The following is a 12,139-nucleotide window of genomic DNA, read 5'->3' as shown; positions in this document are numbered from 1 at the left end:
TCAACTCACCTACAACCCAACTGATGAAAGCTAATTTGCTGAAAGATCAATGTTCTGAATTCTTGAAGATTTGGAGATAATTTTAATTTCACTCTACTACTGGGTGGTAGGTACCAAACACCGTCAACCAAGTTAATTCACTGCTGCTCTTCTATAGCCAGAGGAAACAACATGATTGATGGGAATACAAAATGTTGGCCACGGGGAGGGGAGAATTCCTAGGCATGGGTTGACTTGGTCACTTGGCAATTGGGCACACAGGGAAGGATCCTGGGCAGTGTAATGGCCTTCTTTCCATTAGGGCTTGGGGCTGGGATGGAAATGGGGCCAAAAAGTGAAGATGAGTGGTAACAATGTTCATCTCAAAGTGGAGCTTTTCCAAGATACCAAGCGCCATGAACTGAGGCCACCACAAGAAGAGGCTCCAGTAAATCTTCATGACCTTGCCAATGAATTCTTTTTTTCTTTTCCTCCAAATCAATACATGGCTTTTTTTGCATCTTTATTTTTTTTAATATATTTTTATTGATTTCAGAGAGGACAGAGTGAGAAAACATCAGTGATGAGAGAAAATCATGGATCAGCTGCCTCCTGCCTATTCCCACACTGGGGATCGAGCCCGCAACCTGGACATGTGCCCTTGACTGGAATTGAACCTGGCGCCTTTCAGTCCACAGGCCGATGCTCTATCCACTGAGCCAAACTGGCTAGGGTTCATCTTTAAAATATTACCAAAACAAAAAAGAAAAGAAAGAGAAAAAACTTATGGACAGGGACAACAGTGTGGTGATTGCCAGGGGAAGGGAGTAGAGGGAGGTGGAAAAGAGTATAGGGGAGATAAATGGTGATGGACAGAAACTTGACTTGGAGTAGTGAACACACAGTATTGTACAATTGTGCACCTGGGGCCTGTTAACCAGTGTCACCCCAATTAATTCAATAAATATAATATTGCAAATAAGTCTGAGGAATCATTTGGAATCTTGCAGTTTCTATAGCTGGACAACTTAGATCTTATTCATCAGCCTGCTGAACTGTGCCTTTTTCAGAAACATAGATACCAACCAAAATTTTTCTGATATCCTTGCTTTTAACTGCGGTGGCTCGCTGAATCAAAGCAGCTGAATTTGATACAAGTTCAATGTTGTTTCCTTCAAGAATCAACTAATCTTTCTGGGCTTGAGATACTGAACAAACAACACCTGACCTCATCCGAACCCTGTGGATGTATTTTTCACCCAAGAAATTTCTGTTTCCAACAAGAGAACCATTCTCCTGAATAACGACATTTATGGGGAAGTGAGTGTACACAGACCTCATCTTGTAACGGAAGCTCAGTGTAAAACCCTTAATCATGTTCTGTACATGACTGCAGATAGTGAAAACGGTGGCCAGTTCCTTTCTATATCCCCACCATTTGTCAACCCAGAGCCTCTTTTTCTTTCCAAGGAGACTGAGTTCCACATTGATTTGATTGAAACCCCTCCACAGGGTGCCTCTGAGGCCTTTCACAATAACTGTGTGCCCCTTCAGAGAGATGTCAACATTTTCTGGGATGTTGACAGTTTGATTGCTGAGAAGGGTCTTTATCCTCACAGTAAGTGTGGCAAAGAGTGACAGTGAATTCCTAAGTATGACATCAAAAGTACAGTCAACAAAAGAAAAAAAAACAGATAAATTGGATTTCATAAAAATGTAAAACTTCTGTGCATCAAAGTGAAAAGACAACTTACAGAATAGGAGAAAGTAATTGCAAATCTTATAAGGGTCTAGTATCCAGAATATAATAGAACTCATAATTCAACAACAAAATGAAAAACAGCCCGGTTGATGTGGCTCCATGATTGAGCATCTACCTATGAACCAGGAGGTCACAGTTCGATTCCCGGTCAGGGCACATGGCCAGGTTGCGGGCTCGATTCCCAAGCGGAGGACGTGCAGGAGACAGCAGATCAATGATTCTCTCTCATCATTGATATTTCTATCTCTCTCTTCCTCTCCTTTCCTCTCTGAAATCAATAAAAATATATATTTTAGCCACATATATTTAAATATATTCTTATTGATATTAGAGAGAAAGGGAGAGGTAGAGAGAGAAACAACGAGAGAGAATAATTGGTTGGCTGCCTCCTGCACGCCCCCCAGTGGGGATCAAGCCAGCAACCCGCATGTGCATTTGACTGGAATTGAACCCGGGACCCTTTAGTCCGCAGGTCAACACTCTATCCACTGAGCCAAACAGGCTAGGGCTAAAATATATTTTTAAAAATATATATATATGTATATATATTTTTTTAAATAAGATATTTTTAAAAATTAGATTTTTTAGTGGGTAAAGGACTTCAATAGACATTTCTCCAAAGAAGACATACAAATGTCTTGGAAGCACATGAAAAGATACTCAACATCATTTATCATTAGAGAAATGCAAATGAAAACCACAATGAGATACCATCCTCACTAGGATGGCTATAATAAAATTAAAAAAAAATAATAGTAAATGTTGGCAAGAATATGGAGAAATTGAAACCCTCATACTGCTGATGGAAATGTAAAACGATTTCAGCTGCTGTGGAAAGTTTGGCGGTTCCTCAAAAACGTAAACATAGAATTATCAACTGGCCCAGCAATTCCATTCCTAGGTAGATTCCCCCAAACAACTGAAAACTGGTACTCAACAAATTCCTGTGCACGCATCACTATGTACAACAGCCAAAAGGTGGAAACAACTCATACGTCCATCACCAGATGAATGGATAAACAAAACGTGGTATATACATACAATAGAATATTTATTATTCAGTCATAAAAATGTATGAAGTACATAAGGCATACTGTAATGCAGATGAATCTTGAAAGCATTATGCTATGTGAAAGAAGCCAGACAAAAAAGCTCACACAGAACACAGATCAGTGGTTGCCAGGGGTTGAGGGATGGAGAGTGTGGGCAACTGCTTAATGGGTACAGGGTTTCCTTTTGGGGTGATGAAAACATTTTGAAACTAGATAGAGGTGGTGGTTGCACAACATTGTAAATATACTCATTGCCACTGAATTGCTCACTTTATAATAGTTAATTTTATGTTTTGTGAATTTCACCTCAATGAAAAAAAGAAGGGGAGGAGAAGAAAAGGAGAAGGAGAGAGGAATGGAAGAAGAAAATCTAATTCTCCAGTGGGGCGTGGGTAAGTAGGTTTTCCTTGAGACATTCTTTTCAGCTTTATGAGATATAATTGATATATGACATTGCGTAAGTGTAAGGTGTAGAATGTGGTGATTTTTTTATACACATAGATATTGAGAAATGTTTACCACAATAAGGTTAGTTAGCATATCATCCACCTCACATAATCACCATTTTGTTGTGGTGGTGATGAGAATATTAAAGCTCTACTCCCACAGAAATTGCCTTTTGTTGTTTAATAAATGCTTTCCATTCTACTAAATCCACATGATCTTCAAGTAAGTGCCTTTACCTAAATTTTAAAGATAAGAAAGTTAGACAAAGCCTAAGTCACACAGCTGTTAGGTTTGGATCTAGTAAATTTCAAACTCCGTCTGAACCTCAGACACCATACATTTTTGTACCTTCAGTGTCTAGTAGGACTCAAACATTAAATCAAGAAACCAGAAACACCAATCAGAAAGGATATAGGCACCCCTATGTTCATAGCAGCACAATTCACCATAGCTAAGATCTGGAAACAGCCTAAGTGCCCATCAGTAGATGAATGGATTAGAAAACTGTGGTACATCTACACGATGGAATACTACTGTTTTAGACCCATGGCCTTAGGTTCCATATTATAAATCCTCCAGGAGACACCAAGGGAAACCCCACCACTTCACTTTTCTCTCTCAGCACCAATTATGGAAGATGCAAATCCAAATGATCCAGTTATTAGTTTGTCCAACTGAATAAAAGGCATCCTTATAGGTCTTAACTCCTATTATTGATTGATTGATTGATTGATTGATTGATTAAATATGTTTTTATTGATTTCAGAGAGAGAGAAAGGGAGAGAGAGATAGAAACATCAATGATAAGAGAGAATCATTGATTGGCTGCCTCCTGCATGCCCCCTACTCTCTCCTCAATGTTTCTATCTCTTTCTCCCTCTCCCTTCCTCTTTCTAAAATCAATAAAAAATATATCTTTGAAAATCATTATCAATGAGAGAGTATATGAAAACACTAGATTATATGATAAATGAATAATAAATGATGAATGTGTGGGGAGGGTGGACACTGTGTAGATAGACAGTGATGGCGGGAAGTTTTCCACTGCACACCTTTTCATTTTTGAAGTATATGCATATTACCCACTCAAAAATTAAGTAATTCTTCAAAGTATACCTACAAAAAGACATCAATCCATAAGGACAAAAAGAATTGGAGAGGAAAATTCTGAAATGTGGATGAGTAGTAATGGATAAAGCAGACCATAGAAAACTAAATAATATACCAGCAGCTGGGAGGATGAAAGTCAGCAAACTATTGCACAGTGTAAGCCCTAACATTTGTTTTTTGTTCTCTTTTGTAATGCAAGTGCCGGCTTAAGCTTTGATTGCCTGAGACGTCCAATTCAAAGAGGCACCCACTTCCAATAAACACATTCCCAGCCACTAGACTAGATAAAAGCCAGGTGCTTCTCCCTACTTAGGCTCCTTTGTTTTAGAGATCTTGGTTGAGTTCTCTCTTTTTTTTGAGAGAGAGTATAAATTTTCATTGTTTTAAGCCACCAAGTTTATGGTAATTTACTACAGCAGCTACAAGAAACTAATACTTTTTATAAAATCCCAACCATGTTGAAGTTTTTTAAAATTTTAAATTCCATGGGGGATAATAGAAGAAGGTAAAGGAGGAGATAAGTGGTGATGGAAGGAGACCTGACTTGGTGTGATGAACACACAATACAGAACACAGATGATGTGTTGTCGAATTATATACCTGAAATGTGTATATTTTTATTAATCACTGTAATCCCAATAGATTCCATAAAAAATATTTTTCTGATTGAATGGAATGATTTCAATATCTGACCATTTGGGCTACGTGTTTGTTTTCTCTTACTGCATTTTAGATTCCCACTCTTATGTTTTAAATTCACTAACAAAGAATGAGCCAGCCAAACCCTAGGCCCCTATCCTTGACCCCAATAAAAACAGAACCCCAGACCCATTCTCCCTCTCCCCCTCCTCCTCTCCCTCTGTGGCCCCAGTTGGTGCTGTGTAATTTCCGGGTCTAGTAAGTAATAAACCTGTATCTTGTCAAAGTTTCCTGATGGTTATTGCTAAAGGGCGTCTTCCAATCACAGTAAGAAACACAAGGGCCGGTCCAGACACAATACTGGTTACTGATAGGCTGAGACCAGTACAAAACATATTGAAAGTGGAATCCCCAAGATACTTCAAAATTAACAGTACCAGGTATCTCTGGAAGGAAGAGTGCATCCAAAAACAAAGATGGATTGGTTAACAGTTTATTTAAGAACTCAGACCCAAGCATCTTCTTCCCACCCCATGAGTCTGGAAGGATATAAAATATATGAACAATTAATGATTGACATACACAGGACACCACAGCCAACGACAACAGAATAAACTTTTTTGAAATGCATATAGAACATTTACCAAAATTAACCATATCAATACCTATAGAGTAAGGTTAATGAACTTCAAAGGATTGAAATTCATCATCCCCTCCCCGCCCCCAAAAAAGAAAGAGCCCTAGCCAGGTTGGCTCAGTGGATAGAGTATCAGCTTGCAGACTGAAGAGTCTCAGGTTCAATTCCAGTCAAGGGCACATACCTGGGTTACAGGTTTGGTCCCCAGTAGGGGGTGTGCAGGAGGCAGCCGATCAATGATTCTCTCATTGATGTTTCTATCTCTCTCTCCCTCTCCCTTCCTCTTTGAAATCAATAAAAATATAAAAAAAAGAAAAAACATAAAATAAAGAAAAAAGAAGAAATTCATCCTCTGATCATAGTGGAAATACATGATATCCTAAGTAACAATATAAAAACTGGAAGATCTAGAAATGCTGGGAAATTAAGTAGTATATCACTAAATAACAGAAGAGGAAGTTCTCTATGTACTGATTTTTTAAAAATAAATTTTTATTGGTTTCAGAGAGAGGGAGAGGGAGAGAGAGAAACATCAATGATGAGAGAGAATTATTGATTGGCTACTTCTTGCACGCCCCCTAATGGGGATCAAGCCCACAACCCTAACCAGAATTGAACCATGACCTCCTGGTTCATAGGTCAACTCTCAACCATGAGCCACACCGGCTGGGTTCTATGTACTGATTTGTAAAGATTTCCAGGATACCTATAATAATAAAAGAGTAATATGCTAATTAGACTGGACGACCTTCCAGAAGAAGCCGGAGCTGTGAGAGAAGCTCCGGTCCCAGGTGCCAGAGGGAAGCTGGTGCTGGCAGCCAGGGGAAGAAGGAAGGCCTACTCTTGCACATATTTCGTGCATCGGGCCTCTAGCTTTGTTAATAAAGCCAGACACAGCCCTGGCCAGTGCATCAGTGGTTAGAGCATCAGCCCATGCACCAAATGGTGGTGGGTTTGATTTTCAGTCAAGGTCACATATCTGGATTGCAGGTTTGATTCCCAGCCCTGGGTGGGGCACGTGTGGGAGGCAACCCATCCATGTGTCTCATATTGATGTTTCTCTCTCTCTCTCTCTCTCCCTCTCCCTTCCACTCTCTCTAAAAATTAATGGAAAAAATCTTCTCCAGTGAGGATTAACTAAAAATAAAGCAAGATACAAAACAGTGTACCGCCCTAGCCAGTTTGGCTCAGTGGATAGAACGTCGGCCTTCGGACTGAAGGGTCCCAGGTTCGATTCTGGCCAAGGGCACATGCCCGGGTTGCGGGCTCGATCCCCAGTTGGGGGTGTGCAGGAGGCAGCCAATCAATGATTCTCTCTCATCATTGATGTTTCTATCTCTCTCTCCCTCTTCCTTCCTCTCTGAAATCAATAAAGAAATATATTTAAAAAAACAAAACAGTGTATCTAGTATGCTACCTTTTATGCATAAAGAAATTCTGGACAGATACACACTAAATTAATAAAGACTGGCACAGAAGCAAACCCAAGCTCTTTGGCTTGGAATACAAGTCTTTCTAGGATATGCTTGGAAGCCAGACTGCCTGCCACTTACTTTGATATAGGACTTTGGTCAAATGACTGTTTACTCATCTGCCACATAAGGATAATAGTATCTATCCTCACAGAGCGATGAGGATTAAATAGATTAATAAAAATGTCTGGCACATAGTTAAAATTCAATATATATTAGCCAATTTATCATCACTGTTTTCTGGCTCTAGCCTACCTTTCCCCCAGTGTCCTAACCAGCTCCCCTTTAGATGGCTCTCAAGCCCAGGTGTATATTAGGATCATCTGGGAGATTTTTAAAAAATACTGAAAAATAGCCTGGTGGGTGTGGCTCAGTGGTTGAGTGGTGACCCAGGAACCAAGAGGTTGCAGGCTCGATTCCCAGTCGGGGGCGGGGGGGCGGCGGGTGCAGGAGGCAGCCAATCAATGATATTCCTCTCTCATCAATGTTTCTATCTCTCTATCCCTCTCCCTTCCTCTCTAAAAATCAATAAAAAACGTATTAAAAATACTGAAATATTTACATTTCCCAGATAAATTTAAAATAAAATACTAAGGCCTGGACCCCACCCCCAGACCATATCAATAAGAATCCTTACAGGAGGAGGGGAAGTGGGACCCAGGCAGTGATATTTTCAAAATGCGCCCCAGATGGTTTTGATCATTTCTACCAGATTGCTGGTTCCTTCATTGTACCTGACACGTCAGGCTCATCCTGCCTCCACTCCTTTACTCACACTGTTCCCCCTCCTCTCCCCACCCCCATCCATCCCACATCCCAGCCTGGTAAATTTCTACTCACCGTCCAAGCCCTAAGTTAGATGCCCTCTCCTCCATTAGGACCTCGCTGTCCTTTGCACACTCCTCCCTTTGATGATTGCTTGAGCTGACTGCAGGGGGAAGCCCCGCCCCCAGCCTCATCACCTGCTTCTCCCCCACCACATATTTATTCCCTGTGCTTCTACCGCACCAAACTATTTGCCCTTCTGCAGGTGCCTTGACACCTGAACCTTTGCGCATGCTCGTCCTAACCCCCAGCTTCAAGGATGCCCTTAGGCAACTCCTACTTGTCTGTGACTCCTGTGAAGCCCACTCTGAGGCCCTGGGCAGAGACTCCTGGGGCAGAGTTAGGTGTTGTCTGCCCTCTGTTCCCTGTGCTTTGGACTTATCTCTAGCACTCAGCACATTGTGTTTATTGTTGTATAATGTGTCTGGGTTGCCCTCGGTGTAAGCTTGAGGGCAAGGATTGTGATTTTGCCATTTTCTCTTATTTTAGTGCAGCACAGAGCCTGCATAAAGGAAGTACTTAGAGAGAATGTTTGCTGAATTCTATTACCCTGTGGTGGTTACTGGCAGGCGTGGTGAAAATTGCTACTCTCCCCTTCAAGTAAAAGCCCCATAACTGAACACATAGTTTAAGACTAGTATGAACAGCACTGAGGAAAGCAGATTATCACCTCTCATTTTAGCCCATTTCTGTCCATAGAATCTGGGGCTAAGATCTCAGTACCTTATTTACATTGCATTATCAAGCCAGGCTTTGAGGTCTAAGATCTTATTAATGTTAACAAAACAGCCTTTGAGTACCACCCCCTCAACCAATTCACTGCCTGACAAATTGCTTTGCTTACTCAATGGTTTGCATCCAAAATCCGCTGGAAAGCTTTTCAACATCCTGCTGCCCAGGCCGCCCAGCAGGCCAATACATTAGAATCTCTGGAGGTGGGTCCCAGGCATCAATGTTTTTTGAAGTTCCGGTTGAGAGTCACTACTAGATTTAAAGCCATACAGCTCCCTCCTCAGACTCTGCACTTTTATTTTGTCCTCATTTGTCTACCATTCCTTCCTACCCTCAACTCCACTCCCTCCCACTTGCCTGCTCTCCAGTTGCTCACAGTTGACTTTTTTCTTTCTTTTGTAAACTGCATTTTTTTAAAAGTTTTTATTGATTTTTAAAGAGAGAAGAAGGGAGAGAGATGGAAACATCAATGAGAGAGAAACATCCATTGGCTGCCTCCTGCATGCCCTCTATTAGGGGTGAGCTTGCAACCCAGGCCTGTGCCCTGACGGGGAATCGAACCGGTGACCTCTTGGTGCATGGGACAACACGCCAACCAGTGAGCTACACAGGCTGGGCAGCACACTAGTTGTCTTGATATGACTCACAGTACCACTCAGTTGACCACAGCCTAGGCCTCTGTCCCTTGAAGGTCTCGAGGCTCCCCTTCATTCTTCGAACCTTTGTTCCTTCTTGAGTCAAATGGGAATCATAAGATGTCTTCTGCCCCTTAAGAGGCCTATGTGAGGCCCGGCCAGTGTTGCTCAGTGGTTGAGCATCGACCTATGAACCAGGAAATCATGGTTCAATTCCCGGTCAGGGCACATGCCCAGGTTGTGGGCTTGATCCCCAGTATGGGGCGTGCAGGAGGCAGCCAATCAATGATTCTCTCTCATCATTGATGTTTCTATCTCTCTCTCCTCTCCCTTCCTCTCAGAAATCAATAAAAATATATTTTTTAAAAAGAGGCCTATGTGAGGAGAGCACCGTGTAAGTATAAGGGATATCTAGAGTTGCACTACCAACATAGGGGCCATACAGTGTTCATGCCAGTTGTGCAAAACGAGACTATATCATGTTGACAAAATACTATGAAATTGATGGATACATTCATATAAAGTTGAAGAACAAAACATATATGGACATGGTAAACTCCAAGTTCAGGACAGTGGTAACTGGGGGAGGAAAGGGGATGGGTGCCAAGGGGTATTCAACTGTATAGTTTCTGCTTTGTTTTTTTAAATTAATTTTTTACTTATTGATTTTGAGAGCGAGAGCGAGAGAGAGAGAGAGACATTGATTTGTTGTTCCACTTATTTATGCATTCATTGGTTGATTCTTGTATGTGCCCTGATCGGGGATCCAACCTGCAACCTTGGTGTATTAGGACAACACTATAACCAACTGAGCTATCCAGCCAGGGCTCTGCTTTCTTTTCTTTTTTTAAATATATTTTTATTGATTTCAGAGAGGAAGGAAGAGGGAGAGAGAGATAGAAACATCAATGATGAGAGAGAATCATTGATCGGCTGCCTCCTGCACACCCCACACTGGGGATCGAGCCCACAACCGGGCATGTGCCCTGACCGGGAATCGAACCAGTGACCTCTTGGTTCCTGGGTCGACGCTCAACTGCTGAGACACACCCGGCTGGGCAGGGCTCTGCTTTCTTTTAAAAACTCAAATCTGACAAAAAATGTGAAGATTTTATTAAACTGGGGGTGTTTTATAGTATTCTCTACTTTTCTGCACACTTGAAAAGAAGATAATAACATAACTATATACAGCATAAAGCTATAATATTAAAAAAAATTTAAAGCAAAATGAATAAAAGGGATTCTTATCATCTTGCCCTAGCTTAGTTCTATTGTCCATGCTGGTATAGTGGCAGGAAATGATATATCTTGCAATTGACAGTTGCTTCAAATCCATTTCATAAAATAGAGATGGATAAGTCAATAACTCGATAAATTAAAAAAAAAACTTGTCTGGCCGTCTGGTGTGCTCAGTGGATTGAGCCAGGAGGTCACAGTTCGATTACTGGTCAGGGCACATGCCCAGGTTGCAGGCTTGATCCCCAATGTGGGGCGTGCAGGAGGCAGTAGTAAGAGGCAGCCAATCGATGTGCCTCTCTCACCAGTGTTTCTATCTCTCTCTCCCTCTCCTTTCCTCTCTGAAATCAATGAAAACATATTTTAAAAAACTTTTCTGTTTCCCCTACCTGATCTTGGAGACATCACTGAAGACATTATATATATAATTGATTTCAGAGAGGAAGGGAGAGGGAGAAATAGAAACATCAATGATGAGAGAGAATCATCAATGGGCTGCCGTATGCACGGCCCCCACTGGGGATCAAGCCCGCAACTTGGGCATGTGCCCTTGACCAGAATCGAACCTGGGACCCTTTAGTCTGCAGGCCTATGCTCTATCTACTGAGCAAAACCAGCTAGGGGTCACTGAGGACATTTTTGCATGCACTGCTCCGAGTAATGAATGCTCATTAAGAGTTCAGTTCAGGCCCGGCCAACGTGCCTCAGTGGTAGAGCCTTGATCTATGAACCATGGGCTCAGGGTTCGATTCCCAGTCAGGGCACATGCACGGGTTGCGGGCTCAATCCCCAGTAGGAGGCATGCAGGAGGCAGGCGATCAATGATTCTCTCTCATCATTGATGTTTCTCTCTCTCTCCCTTTCCCTTCCTCTCTGAAATCAACAACAACTATATATATACTAGAGGCCCGGTGCACAAAAATTTGTGTACTCGGTCCCTCAGCCCGGCCTGTGCCCTCTTGCAGTCTGGGACCCCTCGGGGGATTGGGCCTAAGCTGGCAGTCAGACATCCCTCTGGCAGCCTGGGAGCCCTCCTGGGATGTCCACTTGCCAGCGGGGAGCAGGCCTAAGCTGCAGTCAGACATCCTTAGCGCTGCTGAGGAGGCGGGAGAGGCTCCCACCACCACCGCTGTACTGGCAGCCGTCAGCCTGGCTTGTGGCTGAGCAGAGCTCCCCCTGTGGGAGTGCACTGACCACCAGGGCCAGCTCCTGCATTGAGCGTCTGCCCCTGGTGGTCAGTGTGTGTCATAGTGACCAGTCATTCCCAGTCATTCTGCTATTAGGGTCAATTTGCATATTACCCTTTTATTCTATAGAATAGAGGCGGCCGGCTGGTTTTCCCTGAAGGGTGTCCTGGATCAGGATGGGGGTCCCGCTGGGGTGCCTGGCCAGCCTGGGTGAGGGGCTGAGGGCCATTTTCAGACTGGCCACACCTCCTTCAGGGAGGGGGTCCCACTGGGGTGCCCAGCCAGCCTGGGTGAGTGGCTGATGGCTGTTTGCAAGCTGGCCAAGCCCCCCAGCGGGGACCCTCACCCCGTGAGGGTGTGGCCATCCTGGGTGAGGGGTTGATGGCTGTTTGCAGGCTGGCCACACCCCCTTCAGGGTGGGGGGTC

At 43.0% G+C, this 12,139-nt stretch overlaps 1 pseudogene; it reads right to left on the bottom strand.

Moving 5' to 3' along the window:
* Positions 1-1,010: 1,010 nt before the first annotated feature.
* LOC102254408 overlaps positions 1,011-12,139 on the bottom strand; it is a 17,330-nt pseudogene continuing 6,201 nt past the window's right edge.

The sequence above is a fragment of the Myotis brandtii genome, unplaced genomic scaffold (genome assembly GCF_000412655.1).
Source record: "Myotis brandtii unplaced genomic scaffold, ASM41265v1 scaffold286, whole genome shotgun sequence".
Classification (NCBI taxonomy): domain Eukaryota; kingdom Metazoa; phylum Chordata; class Mammalia; order Chiroptera; family Vespertilionidae; genus Myotis; species Myotis brandtii.
The sequence above is the reverse complement of the archived record's forward strand: the minus strand, read 5'-3'. Positions and strand labels throughout refer to the sequence as shown.